The sequence below is a fragment of the Aethina tumida genome, chromosome 7 (genome assembly GCF_024364675.1).
Source record: "Aethina tumida isolate Nest 87 chromosome 7, icAetTumi1.1, whole genome shotgun sequence".
In the NCBI taxonomy this organism is placed as follows: domain Eukaryota; kingdom Metazoa; phylum Arthropoda; class Insecta; order Coleoptera; family Nitidulidae; genus Aethina; species Aethina tumida.
The window spans coordinates 13,278,034-13,290,502 of NC_065441.1; the positions used below are offsets into that span (position 1 = coordinate 13,278,034).

The window sequence follows — 12,469 nt, forward strand, 5'->3', positions numbered from 1 at the left end:
AATCAACAAAATGTCACCTTTTATACTTTTATTAAATTAACAACGAGCTATTTTCTCATTATAAAATTCTTAAATTTCATAAATCATAACATTTTTATAATTTAAAACGTTTCCTAAAATTAAACGCATATTTACTTAAAGTATATTACTTTTTCCTTATTACATTTATTTTACAACCACTGTCGACCATAAATAGTAAACACAAATTATTGTGGTTCATATAACAATTTACTGGTGTTTACCGCATAATTTTCCTTTCACAGGTTCGCATTAAATTAGTGACAAGATTTATGGATCTCCAACAAGATCTCCAACAACTGCCTCTCATTTGGTTAACTTTTAGTATTGAAATAATTTATTGTCAATAAATACTATTAATTGAACATAACTAAATTAACACGTCTCTCTGTGTATTTATTACTCAAACATTGATTGGGTGTTTTTATTCCATGGAAATATTTAATTTATGTGTGGATGCTGTTTAAGATAAGTGAGATAAATATAAACAGAAGTGACAAATTTTAATTTTGTTGATATTTTTAAATATCAATATCTAAAGATTATAAACTAAGTAATTCAATATAGAATGTCAATTTGTTTATGTTGCTGCCAAAAAATTTAATTTGTTTATTATTCAGCAATGTTTAATATTATATTTAGATTTAAGAGTGACGCCATATGTTAATGAATTTAAATTTATAATTTAAATCCTCATCGAGTTGTTAATGTTCACTCTTCGGTACCAAATGTAAACATGTTGAATACTAAATTATTGTTGTACAATTAACTTTATAAAATACAAAAACATTTCATTACTAGTCATCAATTAGAATAATCAACCAAACACATGTGCACGGTTCTTACGAATCGATTGAATAGTATCGGAAATGATTCGGCGGCCAACAATTCGTCAATTAAGTGAAAAAAATCCATATTGTCCGAGGGTGTTTGTTTCGACACAACAACGTTGTACCGAACCTCCCAGTCCGTTCGCTTATTCGTTCCACAGAGATGAATGTACTTAAAAGGTCATGGAGACTCAAGAACAAAAGCAACCTTGAGCCGGAGTCTTTGTCTTGGAAAGGCACGACTCGAAATCACTTTGGTAACTTATTTATAAAAAAAATATATATATAAAATAAGTCGAACAAAGTGGCAATTTACTGACATAATACACAAGCAATAACCTTTGGAAATCGTACGGAATCGGTCTCTTTATTTCATTAAATTCCGAGCATATGGTTAAGGATAGGAACGATCATGACTGCGTTTTGAATTAGACGGATTCAGCGACCGAGCTGCGAACGTCACGGCGCACAGTAGTTATTAAATTTATTTCACAATGGAACAGCCTTTTCGAAATTCAATAAATATTTACTTTAAAAGGTACCCGAAAAAACTCATTTAAAACTTATTGAGCAATTCTCTCAAATGTAAAAAGAAGTATTCGCATTTTACAAAGAAATAATAAAATTGAAATGATTTTTATACATTAAAAGATAAAAAAAGTAAAATGTTTGAAGACTTTTAAATGATATCAGACTATACTGATCGAAAAGTGTTTACCCTGTCTGAATTTTGAGAGAGATATTATGCACGACAGAGACAATAAAGATCTTCAGTTTTCCCATAGTGGGAGACTTTTACAGTCTATGTTGTGCATGAAGTCTCTCTCAAGATTCAGACGGAGTAAGCACTTTTCGATCGATATAAATTAGTGACGGCTCGTGAGTATAGAAAAAAAAACAAATTTTATTTACACATAATTAACAATTAACTACCCTTTGAAAGTAAAAGATATGGCCAACAAAATAATTTATTCATTGCTGTACTTTTCGCTAGCCAATCAAATTTACCATATTAAGATATAATAAATCAACTTTTTTTTGCCCTGTATTCAAATTAGGAATTGGACGGTTTAATTTTTTTCAACAACAAACATTTTATCATAGTAATTTAAACTGGAAATACATGTTTACTTAATAATAATAAAATAATAATTCACCACGTCAGAGGCCTTTCTTATGTTAATAAATTCTTTCGTATTATTATTGGTGGACGTCATATCGTAATAAAAAAGAGATTCAGTATTAAAAACATTTCCATGACTGAATCCATCAGACACACGATCAAGTTATTTTTGAAACTGAAGAATCAGCAATGTTCACGAACTATGAATATGACGGTATTTGAGTTATCTCATTGGCTAGAGGCACATCTCAGCTCCCCTACCATTGAAACAATAGCCCAACCTTAAAATCCATCGCGAATGTTGGAATCAAAAAGAAATATTAAAGTTTTACTTATGAAGCAAAATGCACAAAATATTCATTGCAATTTAATAATAGATTTTAAAAGATATTCTTTATTTAAATATTAAGTTATATTTTATCATAAGGAATAAAAACACAAAATGTAATTTTTAATATTAATGTTATATCAATAAAATTATTTTCATAGGTGAGGCACTGCCTTTTCTGCGTGGCCACCATTGACCTTAGATGTTAATAATTCATTTAGAATATTATGTTGTACAAAAGTTACCATAAATTTACCAAAGAATTGTTTTAGAATGAATTAATGATAAAAGAAGCTGATTTCAAGAAAATAGTTCAGGTTTTATAAAGAAATAACATTTGTATTGATTTTCTTCGAACAATATATCACAAAAGGATTAAAAGTGAAGAGTAAATTTTGTCTTGATTTAACATTACATTTATTAAAAATTTGTTCTTTAGTGTAGAAATGCAAAATAAAAACTTAGTTTATTGTTTCATTGAGTGATTTTATGAAATAAGGTCACAGTTGTGAAAGATGACAACCACAGTAACAGTACTGAAAGACAAAAAAAGTAAAATTCATGGTGGCATCATAAAATTTGAATTGAACACAAGATAAATCAATTATTTCTTAAGGTCATTCAATAGTAATTATATTTCACAAATAGTTAATGTTGGAAAATAAATAAACGAATATTTCTACATTTATTTCATGTCTGTGCATCAAAATATATACATATACTGCAAATAAATTATCAATACAAGACAGAAAAAGGAAAATTCATAGAGGAATCACAAAATTTAAATTGAAATGGGACAAGGCAAATCAATTATTTCTCAAGGTCGTCCAATAGTAACTATTTTTCACAAATTATGAAATTGAAACAAATTGTGAAATAAATAAACGAATATTTCTACATTTATTTCACGTCTGTGCATCAAAATATATACATATACTACAATAATTTATCAATACAAGACAGAAAAAGTAAAATTCATGGGAGAATCACAAAATTTAAATTGAAATGGGACAAGACAAATCAATTATTTCTAAAGATCCTCCAATAATAACTATTTTTCACAAATAGTTAATGTTGGAAAATAAATACATGAACATTTCTACATTTATTTCAAATCTGTGCATCAATATACATATACTAAAATAAATTATCAATACAATTAAGAAATTAAAAAATAACAAACAACCCAATTTGAACACTGTAATTTTCGTAATGAAGTACCAGATTACATCCATATTAATGAAACAAGTCTTAAATTACCAACATATTAAACAAATTTGTAGTTTCCTAAAACAAACAATGTTTCAAATAAATTAATCTTTAATTGATGGTTCGCTGAACAAGGAACATAAATTACTTGTATTTTGGATTACTTCACTTTATATTTGTTTAAACAATGTTTTATTAAACTGAACCGTTTTATAGTTGATTATTAAGATTTTCCTCTTAAAGTTAGCTATGCTTGAAGACCTTTAGTTGAAATTATTGTTTTAAAAACAATAAAAGGTAAAATTAATGTAACTTGTACACTAAATTGTAGAATAATCGAGGTTGTTTAGTTTTAAACTGTTTTACCTGTAATGGAATTTTAATTACAACTAAGTTCTATCTCATAATTAACAATAAGTGAGACTTTTAGAGCTAAATCTACAGAATATGTAACTATTAAAGATTTCAGTGTTCCTAGAAGTAGTGGCAGTAACAAATGACCCCTTGATTAATGTATCCACTTTAGACTAATTAATTACTGGGAATAATAAGGAGTGAACGTTTTACTCCTGCTTTCACGCGTCCTTTAGTGCTTCTGTGTTTCTGTGACACGAACCGTTCTGGTTTACATTTAATTGCATCACAAGTGCGACATCAATAGGAAAAGCCGATTCGTCCAGCATCCGCACTCGGCGGATGGAAAGTGCACGGGGTCCCGCGGCGTCAGGCGGTTTCGGCAACGGTGCGTCCGTCTACGTCCACGGTCGGCCGGTGCGGTGCCTCCATCACAGTCGCCGTTTCCCGCGACCGGCACAATCGACATTTAGTTTGAATTTGTTGAGTACGCGAAGCGGTTGCGAACGGCTTTTTCTGGTCGCATGGAACTCTGCCATATGTCCGACACAGTGCCGGATCCGTAAGAAGAAAACGCACGCGGTTTTATGCAACACACGCTCACTGAAATCCGCCCGCCCCGCACACTTTCACCGCGATCGCCGCTTGCGTAACCCCGACACAAGAGCATCCGAAGGAGTAACCACACAGTGCGACCAACTTTGTATTCTTGTGCCGGTTCATTTTTACGTTGTGCCGTTTTCTATTTTATTAATTTTGTGTTTCAAGTCCAGTTTAAAGTGCGTTTGCAACGTTGACCGCATCGTATTTCGACACTGTCACACATCTGAATTTAAGGTAAACTTGTAAGGGCGTCGTTGACTTTAGTCGGAGGTGCACAAGTTGCGTTACGAAAGTGAGGTTAGGATCCTCGTTTCGGCAACAAGTGTTAATTCCGCTTTGCACGCTAATGACATTGTTTAAATACTCGGGATTGTTGAATGTTTGTTGGCGATTTATCTCGTGTCAAAACACTGAACCGATGTATAAATAGACGTTGACGAAACAGGCGGTTCCGTTTATATCAGATTCGCCAAGCTCTTCCTGTACACACCGCACTGTATGTTAACTGTGATTTGTATTTTAAATTTTTTACAAGGTACAAGTTTTGCAGTAAAATATTTCTGTTTAGTTTGTTTTCGAGTAATTATACATTTTAATTGGGCAACGTGTTATCAAATAAAATTATAATTTTCTTTGACTTGCGCCATTTAAAATTAGGGGAATCACTTGAAGGTAATAACTATAAGAGGAAGTTTACTTTTCCTTGAAAATGAAATTTGTCTTTATAATTTACTTTTACAATAAATATATTTAGTATTTTACTGTTGATTACCTATTGTTAGTTATTAAACATTTTATTTATATAAGATGCCATTACTAAATTTTAAATTATTATAATGTAATATATAAAATTATTATTTTTCACCATTTACTTTCACTCAAGTTGAAATACTTGATTTCAAAAAAGTTTGTAATAAATATATTGTAAATATTTAAAATTTTCTTACTATAACAACAGTTGACTTTTCTAATAGGAATATAATCTTGTTATTAATTAATTAAGACATTAATTTTAAAATAGTTTACTTCTAAATACACTTCTTACTTAATTATAGTATATTTTGTTTTAGAATAATTCTTAATTTTTATAAAATCATTTGAGACTCCCAAAATATATTTGCTGCTCTAGACAGTTACTTAATTTTTTATATATTTAAGAGATAAAAACATACATTTTTATGTTCAAAAAATCTTTTCTGTGAATTTAACATCACTTTATTTGGGTAAATTCTTAATTTTTATGTTATTTGTCACCGTAAAATTGCTCAAAAAAGTATTTTACTGTTCTAGATTGTTACTCAACTTAACTTTTTATATATTTAAGAGACACAAAAATACATTATTAATTTCAAAAAACCTATTCTGTGAATTTAAGCACATTTTATTCGGTTCATGCTTAACTTTTCTGTTGTTTGACACTGTAAAATCCCTCAAAAAGTATTTACTGCTGAAGACAGTTACTTAACTTGACTATTTATATAATTAAGATATATATATATAAATATATATATATATATATATATATATATATATATATATATATATATATATATATTTATTTTTGTGTATTTAAGTACATTTTGTTCAGTTCATTTGGCACCGTAAAAAACCTCAAAAAATGTGTTGCTAGACAGTCACTTAACTTAATTTTTTATATATTTAAAAGACAGATAAATACTCTTTCATTTCGAAAAAAAGTATTTTGTGAATTTGATGTACATGAATGTACTGAATATTCTTAATTTTTCTGCAGTTTGGCTCCGTAAAATGCCTTAAAAAAGTATTTACTGCACTACACAGTCACTTAACTTTTTATAACATATATTTAAAAGACACAAAACTATATTTCTATTTCCAAAATAAAAGTATTTTGTGGATTTGAGCACATTTTCATTTCATTTCTTATTGTTTTGTTGTTTGGCACCGTAAAATCCTTTAAAAAACTATTTGCTGATCTAGATAGATACATTTTTATTTCCAAAAAATCTATTTTGTGGATTTAAGCACGTTATGTTCGGCTTATTCTTAATTTTTCTGATGTTTGGCCTCAAAAAAGTATTTGCTTCTCTAGACAGTCACTTAAATTATTTTTTTATATATTTAAGAGACACAAAAATACCTTTTTTATTTCCAAAAAAAGTATTTTATTCGGTTCTTTCTTAATTTTTTAAAAAAATTGATTGGGACAAGTTTTATTTTTTTCGTTCTTAATAATGACAAGATGACGCATGATGAATAAAAATATAGAATATTGAATTTGACAATATGTAACACATAACAACTACCAGTTATTTACGCCTATAGTTATTACTATTATTGTAATGGCACTATGGTTATCAATAAACTAGAATATTCAGCGTGGGTTGTGGCAGAAAATTATAGGTTGTGGAATGTAACATGAAATTAACTATATTCAAACAAGCTTTGTCGAAAATCAAAGGAAACATGTAATTTAAACATATATTCTAGGTAAATTTTGCACAGCAAAGAAATTACTTAAGACCTTGTGACTTCAGGATGTGTCTCAATAAATGTGCCTGGCGTATATAATTTAATTAACGTTTAATTTTGAAAAGACCTTGTGAAAATGGAGAAAGCGTCACCCCTTGAAGTCAAAGCAACCAAATTATTAGTTCTGAACGACAAAGTTGTTCTTGTACACAAAAAGATCAATTGTTTTATGAAACCACGTGTACACACTTTGACGCACGGCCTGATGAATCGCCGGGCATCTAGAATAGCTTATAAACTTCGTCTTCAGGGTTCATGGACATTCGAGCGTCGAGCACAAGAGAGGTGTCCGTGGCCAGACAATAGAAACTAGTTATTTAATCTTCACACACGAACGCCACGTTGGATGCGTTTCTTGTCTCTTTTTTAACCATTATCTTGTACACATATTTGACGTAAATCGGTCTGATTATTGATTGGGACGGGCGAGCCGTATGCGATAATGCTAATGTGCTCCCGTCGATTTTGTCTGAGCCTCGCACAGGGCAGACATCGGTGTCTGGTTTAGTCGAGTTTCGAGTAAAATTTGAAGAAAAAAAACGACCATTTGTGGCCTCCAAGGTCACAACTTTTAAGTGTCCCAAAAAGATATCGTTCTGTGTTAATGGTCGTGATGTTCGACCCATTTTAACACGGCTTATTGCATTTTAACTAACCCGATCTGCTCACGTTACACGTAAACAATTCAATGCCAGTATGGTCTGATTATTTCCTTTGTTCTAAAACTGGCTGGCATTTCCCTTTCGAGTTAAAAACACTACTTGTATGTTACATCAGCCCGTTCGTTTCGCATTTCTCCCCCCCGTTTCTCGCAATTTAATCACCACTATCGGATTTCAGACTTACGTTTCTTTGTTTACCTCAATTATGGCAACTCTGTACGCCTATATTAATGCACCTTGTGGTATAAAGTTACCATTTAAATAGCTCTGATGGATGTTTTCACTAAGTTTGACATAATGAACCGGACGCTTCAATTTGCCAAGGAATTTATAAAAAGAAGGATGTTTTGTGTGTCGATGAGCAGTTTTGCAGGTATGACATCAAGTTTCCTTGAAACATCAAGAAATATGCTCATTTATTTACAATTAAAAGGAATAAGATGAAAACAATGCAGTCATCATACTAGGAATGTTGTAACACTAAACACGAAACTGATGATTGTACGGGACGTCACCTACGATTAGCCAGTTAGATTAAAAGAATCCCAGTTTCTCAGTACTTAAGCCAGGGTTTCAAGTTTCCATTAGAATTTTGGCGGAGTAAAATAACAGGGGGAAAGACCGCGGGAACATTTTTAACGCAAAACATTATTTGTAGCAAGTACTTGTTTACCGCTTTGTGTGTTGAGTGGCCCTTTTCCACATACACCATTGTTGGGGCACGGCGGAGTAGCAATCCGTTTCAAGAATCCTTTTGTCCGAAACCCTGACAATTAATCGTTGAGGCTGATTGTAATGCAATGAATTAATGTAAAAGTGTGAATTGTTTCCGGCATTAAATCAGTTGTAGTTATGTCCGTACAATCCATTAATTGTTGGCCTTTGCATTGAGTTAAGGTCACATGTGTCACTTGGGCTCATTTCCATAAATTAGACTTTTATCGGTTATTAAAATGACGATCATTTGTCAGAGTCGAATAATCGATACGGTCCACCATTAGATATTCAGTTGACAACAGGAAATATGGGCCGTAAAATAAAATTTCAATTGGACGAAATTACTCACATTCACACATCACACATGTAAAACTTTCACGAATTCGTTACGCGACCGTTCAAATCAGTTTTGTTGCTGAACGTGACCAAACAACCTCAAAATATATTATTTAATAGTAAATTGATTGCCCAAAGCGAAGTCGCCGGTTTAAAATAAAAATAAGAGTGACCTCAATTAGGCACCTTGAGGCAACGCAATATTTATTTTATTAAACCGACTGGTCGGACTTATGATAGAATGATGTCATATATCACTGAAATATTATATTTAAAATAGTTTCTAGAATTGGTTGCAGAAACATTTCCATTGTAGTTGACATTTATAATTGGTTCAACGTGGTTTTTACCAATTATCCTTTTCAATGTTTAATGGATTAACTTAATTGTGATTGGTAATCTCGTTTGTTTGATCAATATTTTAGGTCTTCCAAGCTTATTGGATAGTACAACTATTTTAATTAACATCCCACATTCGCTATAATCTCCCATGTTATTCCCCAACCTTTTGTTTCGTTTAGCGTGATAGTTAAAAACAAAAAGTATTAAATTTGTCCTCGCAAATTATCAACAAGAGCCACACGATTATTTTTAACCAAAGTCCCCCACATTTCCGAGTCAAATTAACGATAACCGATAGTCTTAATTACCTTGTATCCAATTATAATAAACACAAATTACCTTTTTTTACGAGTTTTGCATGAACCCGAAAATGTTAAAATTAATGAAAAAAAAACGCCACAGGCCGATAACCCACCAAGTATGACGGCCTTGAACGGACAATCTATCAGTCGAAAAATCTCGAGCAAACAACACAAACTCACGGGGGCACAGCCACAATGGTGAAAGTGTAACGATTTGGACGTGATGTAAGTCTCAAGGAAATGTGTTTTTATTTCAACGGATTGTCCGATTAGTTGGTGTTTATGTGGGCAATAAATGGCTCAAATGGTCCTTTGTCTTTAAAAGTTTTCTTGATGGACCCAAGAAAATTGCTTCATGCTTCGTAATTGAATGATTATAAGGAATGATATCTATTCCGTGTAATTAAGGATCTAATGTTCAATTCTTATTAAATTTATTGGCCTTATTGATTTGCCGAATGGGAGGTTTAGACTTGGTACATGTAATTAAATTTTTCTTTGAGGTTTGAGGATTTTTGTGACTTAAGTGCACCATCAAAAACACTAACGCTTAAGAAGCTAAAACGTAATCTCATTTTAAAGCTTGCCTTTTATCAATAATTTCCATTGTCGTGAAAACTTATGGGAGGAGTAACTTTTAATACTTCAAGTCAAATTTTTAGCTCCTCACAACCTCCACTTCTTTTTTTGGGGAGGCGTAATCTTATCAACGGTATTTTAAATAACAATTTTTAGCTGTCATGCGAAATTATCTGGGGAACGTATCGTATTAAAAACCCATTACTTCGTCACCTCGATGCCACTTCAAGATAATAAATTTCCAAACGAATTTTGTCCCAATATTCTGCTCGCTTTTCAAACTAAATACCCTGGAAAATTGCCCGAGTTTTTTACTCGCCAATTTCTCCAGGTAAGATTTTCCAGACTGTCTGGGTTTACGGAAAGCCCTTTGTGTTAGACTGACATTATGGAGAGCTCTCTTCCTTTTCAATCGTTCAAAACAAACAAAGGTAATTGAGAACAAATACACTGCGCTTGTATAAATTTAATAAAGCAACAGACTAAAAATAATGTACTTTATTGACAGACGGCTGATGATTTGATCATTGATTATCCTAGTGGACTTTTCCAATGGATTAATGATTTGTCAATGTCTAGTTTTTCCATTTTTAGTGCTATTTTATCAATTAAATAATATCTTTTCGTTGAGCCAAGGTTATCTTTAGTCTGTCGTAGTTGAATCATCTGCCACTCCTGCGTCTACCTTCAGTATAATATTTGATATTTTTACTAAACACCATTGATCAAATATAATATTTTCCATGCAAATATTTAATTCTTAGATATCGCTCACATGTTCGTTAGCAAATATTTGTCTAGGAAATGTTCATTTTTAACATCTGATATTTGCCAAATCAATGACACAATATTCAGCTTCATTTTCTGGAAGTAATAACCGAGAAATGTAATTAAAGCAGAAATTTCTGTTTCTAACGGTTTAATAATTCACGAACTGGTGAAATTTTGTCGATTTTCCGGATGTTGCGATAAAATGGAACTAAAACTGTGCCCTGATTGTATTTCAGTCTCTAGAGAATATTTAAGGTTAGTGTTAATATATATCAAATGTAACAAGTGTTTTCAATTTTATCTTCCTGAATAAAGTATGATGAAAATCTTACTTTAATATTTCATAACATTGGAATAAAAATGGAGATGTGGGATCTGATACACATTTTAAAATTTTTTAGTATAGTCGATGATTTGCCAAAAAAAAAGAATTCGATTTATCAAGACGAATTATTGAATAAAAAATATATATTACAGGAAAAGTTATTCTCCTGAAAGAGTTAACGAAAAATTTTGATCAACATTTACTAGTCAGTCAGTCAGATTTTTTGGAATACTGCCTTAAGCAGACTTTTTGCAAGGAAATGGTTTCCTACTTAAAAAAAAATCGAAACTTTAATAATACATCTATTACGATAGATTTTTGGCACTTTCAGTTACAGAGGACATCTTTCCTTTTACACATTTATTTCTCGAATATGCATTTAGTTTTGAAAGAGCATTTGAAAAATCCTTATCCACTTCCAAGTGATTGTGAAGTTGAACAGTCATCACAGCTAAGCTAAAAACTTCATTTTCTTAGATAATGTTCGTGGGACATGTGGTGAATTGAGATCTGAAAAAATATAAAAAATATTATCATTAAATTCTTGCAGCAGGGAGAGAGACAAGAGAAAGAGTAAGATTTTTTATTTTAGCCTTGAGAAAAGGGACAGGAATTCGAATTGAAGTTTTTATCATGCGTTTAGTTTGCTCCTCCAGGCATTGGAAAGCTTAATTTGTTTGCTTCTTGATGGCCTCAGTAGACTTGTTCAGGTCAGTGAGGAGATAATCAGTATCCTCTACAATCCAATCTTCAGCACTTGATAAATTTTGGTTTGTTACATTCAAATGACGGTTTTGTGTGAAACAACAGTTTCAGAATTTCAATGAACATTTGCTGATACTTTTAGTAGTAGTCTTCTTAGACAGACTACTCTTACTAACAATTCACTTTTTCTGTAATATATACATTAATATTATAAATTTGTTTTATTATATAAGTATGATATTATTATTATTACCTATTATATTATTATAAAGTTTTTATTTTAATACAAAAAAGTCAGTTATTTATGTTTGACGAAAGGATTTTTATTTTCATTTTCACAAAAAGCTACGATTGAAACATTCCAGAATAACTTTGTGAACATTTTCATGCATAAGTTTTCTCACATGAAGCCTAGTAACGAAATATAAGCATTACCATTGTAGGGGTTGTTTTTATGACATTTAATTGGAAAACCCTTAGTGAAATGTACTTTCATTTAGGATTTAAGATGTTGTAATCATGTAAACACCAAAAGTAAATAGGAGTTTCCGGCATTATTCTAATCAATCGTTAAATGGTCTTAGAATTGTTGCCGACAGGGAATGCCATTCAGCATAAGACAGGTATTATCGGAAAGGAAAAACCTTGAAGATTGAGGCAGGAGAAATTCGTCTTATCGAAGATTGTGCCAAATATTTAGTTCGAGATGTTCGAGTAATAAAAGCTCGAGTTATCAAGGAAAATATTTAATATT

At 31.2% G+C, this 12,469-nt stretch overlaps 1 protein-coding gene across 1 annotated transcript in view; it reads left to right on the forward strand.

The window, feature by feature from the left end:
* Nucleotides 1-3,256: 3,256 nt before the first annotated feature.
* Nucleotides 3,257-12,469, forward strand: part of LOC109594976 (brain tumor protein) — a 115,873-nt gene continuing 106,660 nt past the window's right edge. The window contains exon 1 of the mRNA XM_020010248.2: nucleotides 3,257-4,699. The gene's annotated coding sequence lies outside the window, so the exon portion shown is untranslated. The remainder of the gene's footprint in view (nucleotides 4,700-12,469) is intronic.